The 17,173-nt window shown below is 39.1% G+C and overlaps 1 long non-coding RNA gene across 1 annotated transcript; it reads left to right on the top strand.

Moving 5' to 3' along the window:
- The first annotated feature begins 228 nt into the window (after nucleotides 1–228).
- On the top strand, nucleotides 229–1,372 carry LOC113244218 (uncharacterized). Its single transcript, XR_003312326.2, has 3 exons — nucleotides 229–315; nucleotides 612–649; nucleotides 911–1,372. It is a non-coding gene; the product is annotated as an uncharacterized LOC113244218 (long non-coding RNA).
- Nucleotides 1,373–17,173: the final 15,801 nt, after the last annotated feature.

Genomic DNA, 17,173 nt, shown 5'->3' with positions numbered 1-17,173 from the left:
TAGGTAAACAGACCTGAGCAGAGCGCCGCCGTCAGAACTGCTTTCACACTGAAATCAATTCTTCTTGTTAATAGGTCTCCTTATAAAATTAATGCTTTTCCTCTCTGTCTGGAGAGGGAGATTTGGCAAAAGGAATTTTAAAGAAATCAGGCACTAAGCGGTTATGCAAGTCAAAGTCTGGGCTAAGGGCTCCACGCGTGACTCTTGTTATCAATCTGGACGCATGCGCGAATTACATTAGCAGTCAAAGCGTCGCAGTGGGGTGCAACTCGCTCAGTAAATATGAATGGAAGGGGAGCCCCGGAAACGATGCAAGTAAGTCTGCGACGGCCAGTGAGTCCTGAACTTTCAGAGACACCCTTGCATGGGGTCCCAGGGCCTCCCACACCGCACTGTTCTAGGGGCCCGGTAGCCGCTGCAGAATGAAGGCTGCCTCTGCCCTTGCTGGCCCTGCAGGAAGGGGTCACATGCTCACGGTCCCTGCTCAGCACGTGCCTGCCCTCACCCAGCTGGAGTCCAGCGGGGGTGCTCCCTGCTCTCGCTCGCCTCCTCCCCATCCTCCGCCTCATAGACTTCGGTAAGAAACTAACTATAAACTGTTTCCCTTTGAGAGTCCCAAATTCATCGCTGGACAAAGTCGTTCGAAAAGGTCAGTCAATCCAAAGATCACTCCTTGGCCCTGGAGATGGGATGGATGGGGTAGTTTTATGCCATGCAAGCCCCTAACTAAGAGACTCTCTACGAGAGGAACTCCTGGGAGAGGTGGCGCCTCTGTCCCCGCGAGAGTCTGGGCTCCTTATGGGGTTCTTCCGGAGCCTTCCAGGCAGCTCACTGCAGCTAGTTGGAGGCCGCCGCCCTCATTAGGTCATGTTTACTGAAGGTGCTTGTTTTCGGTCTCTCCATTCAATAGGTTGCAGGACACTGACAGGACAAAGCGTGTTGTAACTGACCACCAATGGAGCTGGCTCTGTTCAGGGATTACCGTTGCCTTGGGAACCAGCTTTGCTGAACTCACCACAGCAAACATGGAATGAATGGCTGGGTCAACACCCCAGATAAAAAGAGGGTTATGCAACTGTTTGCTGAACCCTTGGCAGGATTTTTTCCTGGACATTTCCCAGAATATCCCCATATTCACAAATTCCAAATGAAGAATTCTAATTTAAACCCATAACAAGTATGTTCATTGTTTGCAGAAAAGAGCTGCTGCTTTTGGAAATATAAATGAAGGTCTGTGGAAGATTTGAACTGGGTGTTGCATCAGTTTTGGTAACGGTAGGAAGCATATTTAACGATAAGCTTTCCCTCGACAGGAAACCAGGGAGGCCACTCATGTATTTCTAAAGATCTACATAAATAATTTCATCTACTTAGATTCCCAACTTCAGTCATTAAATGGTTTTACTCTCATCTCAGCTAAATAGAGTCTTTAAATGAATTTTAAAATGCAGAAATAAACTTTTGAAAAAAATTCAGACAGGATGGAGCCTCTCTCTGTGGAAAAGCAAATTGGCAAACAGGACAATTTATTTCAGACAGTGAGTACAAAGGAACAAGGTTCTGGGATCTCCTAGTCCCTCAAACCATTTAATTCTAGGCAAACAATTACATGGTAACATAATCCAGGTGGCCAGAGTAGTTTATGCTTATTTCTGTCTCTGACTGAAAGGAGACTATCTCACACAGTAAGATAGTAACAGTTGTTATGACTGGTACCTGGCTGCTTGACCTGCTTTTCCTTCTTCCTCTGTGACTTTCTCAGACCCTTGAGCTCTGACTCCTGAGGATTTTCTTTCTCAGTTTCTTCCTCCTTCCAGTTTTTTTCTTTTTTCCCCCCAGGTGGACGTGGTCTGGTGTTTTATATGATGTAGGCACTAAAAGCTGGTTGTTGCCTTCTTACACGGCTCCTTCCAGATCATTCCTCAATGCAGGTTTCCCATCCTTCCCTCCTGTTTGCTCCTCAATGCCCACATGTCATCTGCAAAGACGCTGGCCACCTTTCTTTAAACTCAGGCTTACCATGTTCAGTCCCTATCACTTTTTTCTTTTATGTCCACCAGGGAGAGGGGGACCAATGAAATAGTTGGAAGACTGCATATATATAAATTTCTTTGAAATTCACCAGCTTATTGCTTGGAGCAACAGTCCGTTCCTTTTTATTGCTGAATGGGATTCCAAGACCTCTAGGTACCACGGTTTGTGCAACCATTCACCCACTGAAGGACACTCCACTTTTTGGCTCTTATGAATAAAGCTGCTTTAAATTTTGTACGAGTTTCTACATAAAAATAAATCCCCCCCCATTAATGCCCAAGAGTGCATCTGCCAGGTTGTATGGTAAGCCCATTTTTAGTTTTAAAAGAAACTGCAAACTATTTTCCAAAGTGGTTGTGCCATTTACATTCCCACCAGCGATGTATGAGTAATTCAGTTTTTCCTCATCCTTGCCAGCATTGGGTGTTGTAACTGCTTTTTAATTTTACCATTTTAATAGGTACATAGCGACATATCATTGTGATTTTAATTTGAGTTTCCCTAATGGTTAATGATGTTGAACATCTTTTTATAGGCCTATTTGCAGTGTATGTATCCTTTCCAGTGAAGAAATCTACGCAAGTCTTTTGCCTGTTTTCTAATTGGATTTTTTAGAATGTTGCGCTTTGAGAGTTCTTTTAAATATATTTTAGATATGAGTCCTCTATTGGATATGTGATTTGCAAATATTTTCTCCATTCTGTAATTTGTCTTTTCATCTTAACAAGGTCACTCGCAGAGCAAGGTTTTAAAGGTTTGATGTGGTCCAATTTATAAATTTTTCTTTTTCTGGATTGTGCTTTTGGTAACAAATCTAAAAAATCTTTCCCTAGTCCTAGGTCCTAAAAATGTTCTTTTCTTCCCCCCAATTTTATATTTTTACAATTTATATTTAAGTCCATGATGGATTTTGAATTCATTTCTTAAAAAAGATTTTATTTCTAAGTAATCTCTACACTCAATGTGGGACTTGAACTCACAACACTGAGATCAAGAGTCACATGCTCCACCGACTGAGCCAGTCAGAAGACCCTGGAATTCATTTTTGGATAAGGAATGAGATTTAGGTTGAGGTCTATTTTTTTCCTATATGGATTTCCAATGTTCTAGTTTTATTTATTTATTTATTTATTGAAAGTCTGCCTTTCTTTTATTCAATTATTTTTTTTTCTTTGTCAAAGATCAAATGGGCATATCTGTGTGGGTCTGTTTCTAGGTCCTCTTTTCTGTTCTGATCTATGTAGCAGTCCACCAGTACTATACTGTCTTGGTTATTATAGCATATAGTAGACCCTAATATCACAGAGAGTGATTATTCCTTCTCCTTTATTCTTTGTTTTCAAAATTGTTTGGATTACTTTAGGGCCTCTTCCTTTCTATGTAAGTTTAAGAACAAGCTTGCCCATTTATATAAAACGTTTTTCCAGGATTTTGACAGGAAATGCTTCACACCTATAGGTCAGTTCAGGAAGAATCGAAAACTTTATTACATTGAATCTTCCAATCCATTAACATGGTATATCTCTCCAATTATTTAGGTCTTTTATTTTTTAAAAAATGAACATTTTGTAATTTTAAGCATACAGATCCTTACATGTTTTTTAGAGTTACACGTATGTGTTTAATTTTCTTGGAGTAATTGCATATGGTATTGCACTTTTAATTTTGTTTGAACATGTTCATTGTTGGCACACAGAAATGGAACAGTCCTTTATGTGTTAATCTTGTATCCTATGACCTTAATGGACTCATTTATTTGTTTGAGAAGTTTTTTTGTGGATTTCTTGGGGGTTTCCATGTAGACAATCTTCTCGTCTGCAAATAAAGAGTTTTATGTTTTCCATTCCAATCTGTATATATATTTTTCTTTTTCTTGTCTTATTGCTCTAGCTAGCTCTTCCATTACTATGGCGAGTAAGGGTGGTGAGCAGGTATCCTTGCCTTGTTCCTCATCTTGGAGAGGAAAGCATTTAGTCTTTAACCATTAAGCATGATGGTAGCTGCAGGATTTTTGTAGATGCTCTTTATGCGGTTGACAACATCCCCCTTCATTCCTAGTTTATTGAAAGTTTTTATCGTAATTGGGTGTTGAATTATGTCAAATGCTCTTTTTATATAAATTGACGATCATGTGAATTTTCTTCTTTAACTTGTTAATATGTAATCCCTCTTGGTGGTAGTATACTATTCCTTTTATACATTTCTGGATTTGATTTGCTAATATTTTGTGGAGGATTTTATTCAAATTTATGAGCTATATTGATCTGTAGGTTTTTGTTTTGTTTTGTGTGTCTTTCCTGATCTTGTCTGGTTTTGATACCAGGGTAATACTGACTTCATAAAATGAGTTGCAAAGTGTTCTTTCCTCTTCAATTTTCTTTAAAATTGGTGTGAATTCTTTTAATGTTTGGTAAAAGTCTCCAGTGAAATTATTTTTCAGGAGCTTTGAAATTATAAGTTCAATTCATTTTAGTGTTATAGGACTATTCGAATTATCTACTTAATCTGGGCTGAGTTATGATAGCTTGTGGTTTTTGAGGAATTGGTCTATTTCTTCTAAATTGTTGAATTTATGATCATAAAATTGTTCATGGTATTCTTTATTATTCTTTTAATGGTTGAAAGATCTGTTGTGGTTTCCCCTGCTTCATTACTGATATTGGTGGTTTGTGTCTTCTGTCTTTTTATCTTTGTCTTGTTAGAAATTGGGTTTTCCCCAAAGAACCAGCTTTTTGTTCCCTTAATTTTCTCTATTAGTTTCCTTTCCAAAATTTCATTTATTTCTGCTCTATTTTTACTATTTCCTTCCTTCTGCTTGCTTTGGGTTTATTTTACACTTTTTTTTTTTCCAGTTTCTTGAGATAGGAACTTAGATTCTTGATTTGAGAACTGTCCTTTTTTCTAATATAAGCAATTAGGATTATAAATTTCCCTCTCAGCATTGTTTTAGATGTGTTTCCAAGACTTTAATATGTTGTATTTTCATTTTTATTCAGTTTTATGTACTTTAAAGAATTTCCTTTGTGAATTTTTCTTTAAGCCATGGATTATTTAGAAGTATATTGTTTAATTTACGTGTGTTTAAAGGCTTTTCTGTCGTCCTTCTGTTGTTGACTTATCTAGTTTAACTTCCATTATAGTCAGGAATATAGTCTATATGATTTCAATTCTCTTACATTTTAAACTTTGTTTTACAAATCATGATATGGTCTATCTTGGTGAATGTTCCAGGGACTCTTGAAACTAATCTGTATTCTGCTACTCTTAGGTGGAGTGTTCTGTAAATGTCAATTAGATCCTGTTGGTTGATGGTATTATTGAATTCTGTATCCTTGTTGGTGTTCTGTCTAGTAGTTCTATCCACTGGTGAGAGTGGGGTGTCGAAGTCTCCAACTATAACAGTCTGTTTCTCTTTTCAGATCTATTAGTTTTATGTATTTGAAGCTGTTTTTTGATGCATAGACTTATTTTTAATAGACATTACTTACAGACAACAGTTAGTTGTTCATATTTTTAAAATACTCTCTGCCAATCACTGTTTTTTAATTGGTGTATTTTCATGATTTACATGTAAAGTAATTTTTGGTATTAGGACAGAAGTCTGCCATTTTTATTCTTTTATTTTCTGCTTGTTCTCTGTTTCTCTATTTCCTTTTTCTTGTCTTATTGTGGGCTACTTGAACATTTTTTTGGAATTATATTTTGATGTACTTATAATGGTTTTGAGTATTTTGTTTATATAATTTTCTTTGAGGTGTGTATCTCTATCTATCTATCTATCATCTATCTATCATCTATCTATCTATCTATCTATCTATCTATCTATCTATCTATCTATTTTATCACAGCCTACTGGTATTGATGACTTACTGCTTAAAGTTTTGAAACCAGTTAGGTCCCTTTACTCTCCCCACTTTTAAAAATATTTGGAAAAAATAATTATCTTTCGCATTTGCTTTGCATACATTAAACACCACATGAGAAGGTGATGTGTTACGATTTGTGCTTTAACCATAACGTGTAACTTAGGAATATCAGAAGGTGAAGAATAGTCCATTATATTTACTCCTAAACTTTACTCATTTGGATGTTCGTTTTTCCCTTATGAAGGTCCGAGCCTCCCAGCCTCCTTCTGCTATTATTTCTTCGTATTTTGAGTGTTCTTTTTAGTCATTTTTTAAGGGTAGGTCTGCTACCGACAAGTTCAATTAGTTTCCCTTCATTTGAGAAGGTCTTTATTTCCCCTTCATTACTAAAACATGTTGTCGCCAGGTGAAGAAATCACAGTTGACGACATGTATCTTTTAGCAATTGAGAAATATTGTGTCACTTCCTTCTGGCCTCCGTGGTTTCAAATGAGAAATCTGCTTTCGTTCAAATTGGTGTCCCTCTATGGGTAATATACCATTTCTCTCTGAATGTTACTAAGATTTTTTTTATCTTTTGTTTTCAGAAGTTTAATTGTGATGTCTTTTGTGGCAATCTCTTTGAAGTTATGATATTTGGGTTTGCTCGGTTTCTTGGATCTGTTCCTTTAAATCTTTCACCAAATTGGGGAAGTTTTCAGCCATTATTTCTTTGAATGTCTTCTTGGTCCTATGCTATTTCCTTTTGTTCTGACACTTCAATGATGCACGTTTTTCTTTAACTTTTATTTTTGTCTTGTAAGTTCTAAAGATCTATTCATTACAAGTTTTTTTGTTTGTTTATCTTCTTTTAGAATAAACTCTATTGATCTGTCTTCAGCTTCACTAATTCTGTTATCCCCACTTTACCCCTGAGCTCATCCGGTGAATTTTTTATTGCAGTTATTTTATTTTGCAGTTTCCACTTGGTTCTTCTTGTTTGCTGGCGCGCCTGGGTGGCTCAGTTGGTTAAGCATCTGCCTTAGGCTTGGGTCATGATCCCAGGGGCTTGGGGTTGAGCCCCGTGTTGGGCTTCCCACTCAGCAGAGGGTCTACTTCTTCCTTTCTCTCTCCCTCTGCATCTCCCCGTGCTTGTGCTCATGCTCGCGCTCTCTCTCTCAAATAAATAAATAATTTTTTTAAAAAAAGCTTACCTGCCAAGGTTTTCTATTTTTTCAAAAATTTCAAGAGAACTTATAATTGTTTATGAAACCATTTTTACAATGGTTACTTTTAAATCCTTTTCAGTGAAACCCATTATCTGATTTATCTCAGTGTTGGTGTCAGATGAGTGTCTTTTCTCACTCAACTTGTGTTTCTCATGGTTCTTCATTTGATGAGTGATTTTGATTGTATATGCACATTTAAAAAAATCGAGATAAAATGGTATATCACATTATGTAAATTTCAGGCATATAGCACAGTTACCTGATATTTGTATACACTACAAAGTGGTCACCACCATGTCTAGTTACCATCCATCATTTTCTAATTAATTAATTAATTAATTAATTAATTTTTTGGAGGTAAAATCGATACCTAATAGTATATGAGATATCCTGGACATCTTGAATGCTATGCTTAGAGACTTTTGATCTTATTTTGGCTTCTAATAAGCAGCCCCCCCTAGTTAGATTTAGGTCCTGGACTATTTTTGTGAGGTATAGTTTCAGTGAAAATTTAGTTTTCGGAGTCCTTGCAATGTTATTCTGGTTGACTTCATTATTGTGGCTCTGCTCAGCTCTTACTGAATTCCTGTAGGGCTGCCCAGTGTAAATGGATGGGTGATTCTGGAAACATTGGGTTTTGGTTGCTGTGGCTGATGATTGAGGCTGCCACTGCCTCAGGTATGGATTAGGGTAGATCTCCCCACTAGGTCTTGCTGGGGTGCCCCTTTCCTGGTTCTTTGTCCAGGGAGAGCAAGCTTTTCTATTTATCTATGCCTGAGGGTAATTCCAGGTTGCAGATCTCTGAGGCCCAGGCTGTGACATATGGACCGTAGAGGAAAGGACAAGGGACTCACTGTGATGTTGATCTTGAAAGCGTGAGGTCTCTAGCCAGTGCATCTTCTTATTCCGAGTCTAGGAATTGGTTTTTTTTTTTTTTAATTTTCAGATGCATCAGTTCCAGGATATTTAGTTATATTTACAGGGGAGAAGCAGGGAAAAATGAGTCTGTGGCATCTTGTCCCAGAACAGAACAGAACTTACTATTTTTAAAATGAAAAGGAAAAAAAAAACCACTTTCTTCCTTCTATTAAGAACATCCTATTTTATTTGCTATAAAACTAAAAAGTAAAGAGAAGCAAAAAGGAGAAAATAAAAGTAAATAGCAATGTTTTCACAGATATATACATTATTAACGCTTTGATGTATGCCTTTCTTGACCCCCTTCGGTGCGTATGTACTTTTTGAAAAGTTATCGAGTTCTGTACTTACTTTTACACTAATGCATCTTAAATATACTTACAGGCCTCCATATAATCTTTTTTTCATACTTACCACTTTCAGTTTGCAAAGAAGACATACAGCTAGGCTACTTAAGGAATGAAAGCTAAGATTAGCATATGGAGGAATCAAGAAAGCTGTCTTTCTAGTTGTTCAGACATTCTGGGGATGAAACTTCAAGAAAAATTGGAACAACGGCTCATCTTTAGGATATAAGCCAGTGCAATGGACCTCTAGCGATCGGGTCTTTTTTTTTCCCCCTGCTGGGATTCATTGTTCCCTGCTGCTTTCTGCTCTCAGAAAAAGAATCTGTTTGGATTAGTTTTATTTATTTATTTAGTTAGTTAGTTATTATTTATTTATTTATTTTTATCATTTAGTATGGAGCATGTGTACTGGGCAGTCTTTTTTTTTTTTTTAAGATTTTATTTATTTATTTGACAGAGAGATAGGCAGCGCGAGAGAGAAAACAAGCATGGGGAGTGGGAGAGGGAGAAGCAGGCTTCCCACCGAGCAGGGAGCCCAATGCGGGGCTCAATCTCAGGACCCTGGGATCATGACCTCAGCTGAAGGCAGCCGCTTAACAACCGAGCCACCCAGGAGCCCCGTGTACTGGGCAGTCTTGACACAACCTACATGATAGAAAGATGGCCTCCAAAACGACCATCTTATACAACTTCACCTTGGTCTCTCATGGCTCAGCTCCAAGTCTCATATATTGTGACTTGAATAGTAGGGTTCCTATAACACAATATGTGACTTTACATGGAAAAAAAACCCCAAAAAACAAAGTCAAATTTTCCATAAAGGAGATGTGGGAGGGGAGACACATAGAAAGATCCCAAGCCTGTATATTCCAGATATATAGAATGTTTGGGTTGATCGCAATTTTTTATGCTTCTGAGTTATACTGCAGCAAATAGCCCTGTGGCTACTCTTTGGTCGTCTTTTATATCCTTATTAATATGAGTGACTTTCACGGGTCATAATAATAACAATAGGAATCATAATTGCTAATGTGACCTATAGACCCTCAATCGTCATTTAAAGAAATTCATTCATTTTGCTCTATTTTTTTATGCCCAACCATCACATTATAAATAATTGAATATATTTCAGTAGAAACTGAGGACCACAGAGGTACCTAAAGGCACATGATTGGACTAGTGAAAATTCTAGGAGTAGATTCCAGGTCTGGAAGTAGCTGGTCTATTCTATGCTGCCTTTTTCCTCTTAGAAAAAGGTGTCGTGTGGAGTGATAATACGCAACAGATCAATCACTAAACTCTGCCCCTGAAACTAATAATACACTCTATGTTAACTAAATTGAATTTAAATTAAAAACTAAAAAAAAAAAAAAAAAGAAAGAAAGAAAAAAGTGTCCTCTGGAAAGCCAGGCAATAGCCCTCTTCAGAAATCCTTTGAAATATTTTCATTTTAGGAAGACTTTCAAAGACAAAGGTAAAACAAAAAATCGGGTGTTTCTAGTTGGCTCTTAATTAAACAGGAACGAAATCAATGAGAAAATTCCATTTCTAAATATTCTGGCAAATTGAAGATTTCCTCTAAATACGATATTGCTTTGGTGTCTCTTGTGTATAACTCTATTAGTCACAGCTGCTTGAGTTCCCTAGGATGCTGTAGGAGTCTGCATTTGCTGCACCATTAACTCCTCTGGTCATATGTACCCAGGAGCCCCGAGGCAGCTCATGAGGATTATCCCAAAGGATCAACTCTCTGGGAATCTCTGGTGTTTTAGGCGTAGGAGCTTAACAAATGAATCTTTCAACATAGTACGTTTGTGTTTGAAGTAGAAGTCCTGAAATAAAGAGAGAAATAAACATTTTCTTCACATGAGCATGTGTTCATAAGAGTCAAATAATTTAGCCCCAATTCACATCTGAGAGGGGACGCAGTTATTCATGAAATTTTTACTTCTCATTCAGATGTTTGGTATTCCACAGAGTTCGTCTGCTGGATAGTGGGAGAAAGTGAGGAGCAGCGATCCCAGTTGCACACACTAAATCGTTACAACAAAGTTTGTCAGAGATAGGATAAGGGGTGGGTGAAGAGAAACTAATATTTTTGAGCAGCTAGCAGGTGCCAGTTACTTTAAATTGTCGTCGCTCTCAATCGTCAAAACAACCCTTTGACTCAGTTGTTTCCTCATCAGTCCATCGTACAGATGAGAAAACTTGAGGTTTTGAGAGCTTTGGTGTTTCTTGAAAGGCCCTTCGCTAAAAAGTCAGAGAGGGAGGAGTAAGATTTCTGGGATTTCTGGGACGTGTATCTTTCTTTCCACGATATAAACCACTTCCTGAAGGTCCCAGGATTAAAACACATTGGATTCTGGAAATACAGGCTATCTCTTGAAATTCATAGAGCACGAATCTTCCATAGGGTTCTGCTCAGTTGAATTCTAATCAGTCCATCTTTAAAACACATGCAGGTTGGAAATTTGAGTCTTTAGTGTCATGAGAGCACAACAACCTAGGACTTGTTGGGTTTGTTGCAAGGCTCAAGGCTAATGTGCCTCTAAATCCCTTAAAGGCACATTAGTGGGTAATTACAACAAATAAAGGCTAATGGGAGAACCACATCTGTTTTGTTGATTTGGCTTAGAAAAGAATTCTGGGTTAGGAGATTTAGTCAAATTGCTTGACCCTCTTTAGCCACCCCGAGCCCCAATCCAAAGCATACCTGCAAGGGGCCCATTGTCTAATGGAAAGATCTCTTGACCTCATGTGTGCATAGGAAAAGCACAAGCAGCCACATACTGATTCTCATCCTGTTTCTGACACAGTGACCTGGCTGATGACTTTAGACAGGCCATGCATTTTCCTGACCCTGGAAAGGCCATAGAATGTGCCTAGAAGGAGGAATGTCATGAAGAGATTTTTATCTTTGCTGTCTCCCAAGGGACCCAAAGTGTTTTGCAAATGAACTGACAAAAATCCATTTGAGAGAGAGACTTCTCCGCCTTAATCGTTCCCAAGGCATCTGAAGTCCAGGTGCTAACGGAGTGTAACTGTCCAGGTGGTCAAGTTTTTCTTTTTTTGAGAAGTTGGTGTAATGAAACTTTCACTTGGGACAGAGAGAACCCATTATTAATTTTTTAATGCGTGGAGTAATTGAAAACCTGTTCTTGTAGACTTTCCCTATTATAGGATGTAATTGAATCTCTCTGTGGTAGACAGTGCTGCATGGTCACTGAATCCTATTTAATCTTTCTCTTCCCGAGTATGTGGGATGACTACGTTTCTTAACCTCCCTTCCATTTAGAGTGGACCGTGTGACTGGTTCTCGCCAATGGGCTATAGGCAGCAGAGTTGTAATCCATTTCCAGATCTGATCTTAGAAAGTATTACGTCTGAACATTCAGCCTGCTCTCCCCTAACTCAGCAACCGGAGAAGGCACGTGCTGAATTTACCTCATTAGAAGATGAAGGCGGCCTGAATCCCTGAGTTACCTGATGGAGGAGAGATGCCTGTAGAGTCGTCTTCCCAGCAGACTTTGTGTGAATGAGAATCAAACCTTCTCTTGTGTCAAGCCACGGAGATTGGTGGATTTATGGATGCCAAGGGATAGCCTAGCCTGTAGTGAATAATGCATTCTGCTCTTCATATGTGCTATACTCTGTGTTTCCACTGAAGTCTCAGAGAAGCTTGGCTTTTTATCCAGAGCTAAAGGTTCTAACCCCAAACATCCATCTGAGGTGTGACTCTCCTCTGCCAGATCCTAGTCCGGGGGATTTCTTCTCCTCCTCTAACTACCGTTTAGAACAGCACTGACTTCTACTAAATATTTTCTATACATTGAGCTGTAGATCAAATAGTGTCTGCCTTATTACCATTATACTAGGCTTCCAAGCAACATTTCCCTCACCCCCAACTAACCACATCTCAACTAGCCCACAGAAGAAAGCCACAAGTGCTAAGGGATGTTATAAGCATTTGAACAGTATTCTTAAGTTAATACCACCATGTTTGGGCTTGCCCTCTTCACCAGTGCTCCCAAACTTTACAGACATTTAAGCATCTACTCTCTGCTGCATTTCATTCTAACTTTGCTCACCATTTTGGACTCTGGTGGTCTGGCATTTTTCCCCCCTTATTTCCTCTGATGGCAGCATCTTCTATTGTCTCAGGAGAGGATGCCACTTTAACTCCCAGCTTGACAGACTCTCACCTTTCTTCTCTCCTGGCTTCTTTGTAGTGCCCTGGTCAGGCCAGTCTAGCCCTGCCTTTCTCAGCCTTCCCAACCGGAAGCTGGAACAATTTATGATTAGAACAGGCAGCTCATTCTGCATAATAGACAAGAGTCAAATCTAACGAGATACATGACAAGAGATCCATCAGGCTAGAACATTGAGGATTGACAGAGGCCATCCTGTCCTGGGAAACCTTTTTTTAAAGATTTTATTTATTTATTTTAGAGAGAGAGAGCATGGGGGGGGGTGGGTGGAGTGGCAGAGGGAGAGGGAAAGAGAATCTTGAGCAGACTCCGCACTGAGCAAGGAGCCTGATGCTGGACTCAATCCCGGAACCCTGAGACCATGACCTGCACTGAAATCAAGAGTCAGACACTCAACCGACTGAGCCACCCAGGTGCCCCTGGGGAAGCTTTTTAAAGATAATTGTGTAGAATTGTAGGAAATTTTAGATGTATTTGCAGAGGTCACCTCATCTGAGAGACCTTCCTTGACCATCTTTTCTATTCCATTCTTCATCATACTCTTTTTTTTTTCCTGTACTATTTTTCTTTATAGCACTTTCCACTACTTGATATATGTTTGTTTAGTTGTTCAGCTCCTATCAATAGAAAGTAGGCTTCTTGAAAGTAGTAACATCTATTTGTTCACTGCTATAGCCTCACACCTAGGACAGTACTTAGTGCATGCTAGGTGCTCAGTAAATACTTACTGAATATTGACTTAAAGAACTGGAAAATTAAGCTAAGGAATTCTGTAAGAGTAAAGTACAAAAATCACAAAGAGATAGAAAAAGTGAAAGAAAAATGAAGAGACAAGGAGGATAGTTTCAGAAGTTCCACATATATCAAATTTAAGTTCCTGGAAGAGACAAGAGCAAGGATGAATTTGGAGAGGGGAGTAATTCGCAAAGCATTTGCAAGAGAACATTTGACATATCTGAAAAAAGACAATGATACTGACATTGAAAGTGCTGAGTTCCAAGGAGAATCAATGAAAAGACACGTCATTGAGAAATTCCAGAATACTCAAGTGAAGACAAACCCTCTAAGGATCTAGAGAAAAACATCAGATAGCTACAAAGAAGGAAGAATAAGACCGGCATCTGCATGGACACAGGTGACACTCATGCAAGAAGATGATGGGACAATATTTTTAAATTTTAAACATCAATTTGTATAACCATTTTTATTACCATTCAGTGAGGTCGCATCAAGCGGAACAAAAGTAGAAATAACTCATGAAAAGGGAAATGATGAAACAAATAGTGGAATACATATATTCTAATATACATATTAATATAATACATATATATTCCACTATCTGTACACACACACACACACACACACACACACAGTAAGAGTAAGAATTTTGAAGAGTAAATGCCACGCCATTATGTGAAGATAAAATCAACTATTTAGACATCCCTGCAAATCAAAGGACAAACCTACAACCCGGCAATTGCACTACTAGGGATTTACCCCAAAAATACAAATGTAGTGATCCGAAGGGGCACCTGCACCCCAATGTTTGTAGCAGCAATGTCCACAAGAGCCAAACTGTGGAAGGAGCCCCGATGTCCATCAACAGAGGAATGGGTAAAGATGCTATGGTGTATATAGACAGGGGGATGTTACTCAGCCATCAGAAAGGATGAAATCTTACCATTTGAATCGACATGGGTGGAACTGGAGGGGATTATGCTGAGTGAAATAAATCAATCAGAGAGAGACAATTATATGGTTTCACTCATCTGTGGAATATAAGAAATAGCACAGAGGATCATAGGGGAAGACAAGGAAAACTGAATGGAAAGAAATTAGAAGGGGAGACAAACCATGAGGGACTCTTAACTATGGGAAACAAACTGAGGGTTGCCGGAGGGGAGATGGGTGGGAAGATGGTGTAACTGGGTGACGGGCACTAGGGAGGGCACTTGTGATGAACACTGGGTGTTATATGCAACTGGTGAATTACTGAACTCTACATCTGAAACTAAAGATGTGCTATATGTTGGCTAAGTGAGTTTATTTATTTATTTATTTATTTATTTTTTAAGATTTTTAATTTTATTTATTCGACAGAGATAGAGACAGCCAGCGAGAGAGGGAGTGGGAGAGGAAGAAGCAGGCTCCTAGCGGAGGAGCCTGATGCGGGGCTCGATCCCATAACGCCGGGATCACGCCCTGAGCCGAAGGCAGACGCTTAACCGCTGTGCCACCCAGGCGCCCCGGCTAAGTGAGTTTAAACTAAAAAAAAGGAAATCAAAGGACAAGGTATTAAAACTAATATTGGAATTCAGCAGCATGGCAGAATATGAAATCATCATTGCAAATACCTTACTAATATTTTATACCCATCACTATTTAAAACTATAAATATGTGTGTGTGTGGAAGGAGGGAAGGTAGAAGAGAGACAGAGAGAGGAAAAAAGAGAGAGATGAAAACCACCAAATCTTTAGGAATTCATCTTACAATTAACGCTCAAAATCTTGGATCCTAAAAAGAAATAATTAAAAATTTTACCAAACCACCTTAAAGAATATCTGCATAACTGATAAATTTATCTTTTTATGAATAAGATTCATTGTTATAAAGATTTAATTCATCATCAAATAAATCTATATATTCAATGCAATCCCAATGAAAATTTCTAAAGTAACTTTTGTGTTAGAAAATTTATCCAGGGGCGCCTGGGTGGCGCAGTCGTTAGGCGTCTGCCTTCGGCTCAGGGCGTGATCCCGGCGTCATGGGATCGAGCCCCACATCAGGCTCCTCCGCTATGAGCCTGCTTCTTCCTCTCCCACTCCCCCTGCTTGTGTTCCCCCTCTCGCTGGCTGTCTCTATCTCTGTCGAATAAAATAAAATAAAATCTTTAAAAAAAAAAATTTATCCAACAATTTATCAAAAATGCAATGAAATGAAACAAAATCTCTACTTAAACTAATTATAAAAATAAATTCCATCCAGATTTTGTGTAACATCTATACGTAAACATCTAAATGTAAAGAAAATAGAAATGTAAAAGCATTAGAAGAAAATATAGACAAGTATGTCTGATTTTTAGAACAGGGAAAGCGTTCTTAAGTAAGCTTCATAAAACCATCAAGGAAAAGCATGATAAATCTGTATCAAACAAAGAACACAGTAATACTTAAAAAAATCATCTGTAAGATAAAAGACATTATTAGCAAAATTAAAGAGACAAGCAAGAGCACAGCCCAAAATATTTGCAACATCGGCATAAGATAAATTATTGCTTCAAAGCAGTTTTACATATCAATAAGAAAAGAATAAAATGAGTATAAAAATGAGCCAAGGAAAGAACAAAGTCATTCAGGGAAGATCTTGAAATCTGAAAACCAGTATACAAATGAGAAGATGATTAGACTAATGGAATACTATTTTTCATATAATTTGGTATGTTGCAAAGTGACTCATATGCAAAGCTGGAGAGGATGTGGGAGTCTTGATGAGAGTAATTTGGTACAGCCTCTTAGGAGAACAATTTGCGATGTCAATTAGGATGTGCATATCCAAGACCTAGCAATTTCACTCAGTATCTGCTGTAAGAAATTCTTGCAGATCTGTTGAAGGAAACATGAATGAGGATGTTCCCTGCAGCATTGTGTATATTAATAGAAAAGCAACAACAATCAAAATGGCCATCAATTGGGAACTGTTGGAATAAACTAACATTATAAAAAAGATCTCCATGAGGGGTGCCTGGGTGGCTCAGTAGATTAAGCGTCTGCCTTCTGCTCAAGTAGTGATCCTAGGGTCCTGGGGTGGAGCCCTGCGTAGGGCTCCCTGCTCAGAGGGGAGTCTGCTTCTCTCTCTCCCTCTGCCCCTTCCCACTGTTCATGATCTCTCTCTCTCTCTCTCAAATAAATAAAATCTTAAAAAAGATCTCAAAGTTATGTCAAGGAGTATAAAATATAAGTTGAAGAATGATAACAAATAGGAAACTATTTATGTGCTCTGTACCCTGTGTCCTGAGTTCAAAGCTGTGCTGCTTCCACTTGCCATCACTGGGGCCACATTGCTACTGCTCTGCACCCATCACTTGGGTTCCAGTTCATGGCTTTGACCCACCTTGGGTCTCGACATGTGGCTTTAGTGGACTCTCACCAGGACTCTGTTCAGCAACTGTGCTCTGGGTTCGGAGTCAGGGTTTGACTCATCATCACAGGCTGAGCCGCTGCTACTGCTGCTTTGTGCTCTACCACCTGGGTCTTGAGTTACAGATAAGACTCTGTCACCAGGGCCAAGCTGCTGTTGCTCAGCATCCTGCCCCCTGGGGCCAGAGATGGGACTCTGACTCAACAACCCCAGGGTCTGCTGCTGCTGCACCCTGCACCGTAGGCCTGGGTTAGTGCTGCACCCACCGTGTCTTCCCTGGGCCTACGCCACGGATGTGCCCCCCCATACCCCAGCTTTCCCCCACGAGCCTGAGTCCCTGTGATGACTGCACCTCAGACACTGGCGTCACCTCTGCAGCAAGTGCACCCATGCTGTGGGACCCCAGCACCGCGGCCACTCTGTCAGCGTGCCAGACCTGGTACCATGAGGGAGA

Source organism: Ursus arctos, unplaced genomic scaffold, assembly GCF_023065955.2.
Source record: "Ursus arctos isolate Adak ecotype North America unplaced genomic scaffold, UrsArc2.0 scaffold_30, whole genome shotgun sequence".
NCBI lineage: Eukaryota > Metazoa > Chordata > Mammalia > Carnivora > Ursidae > Ursus > Ursus arctos.
This window is presented reverse-complemented; position numbering and strand designations above follow the sequence as displayed.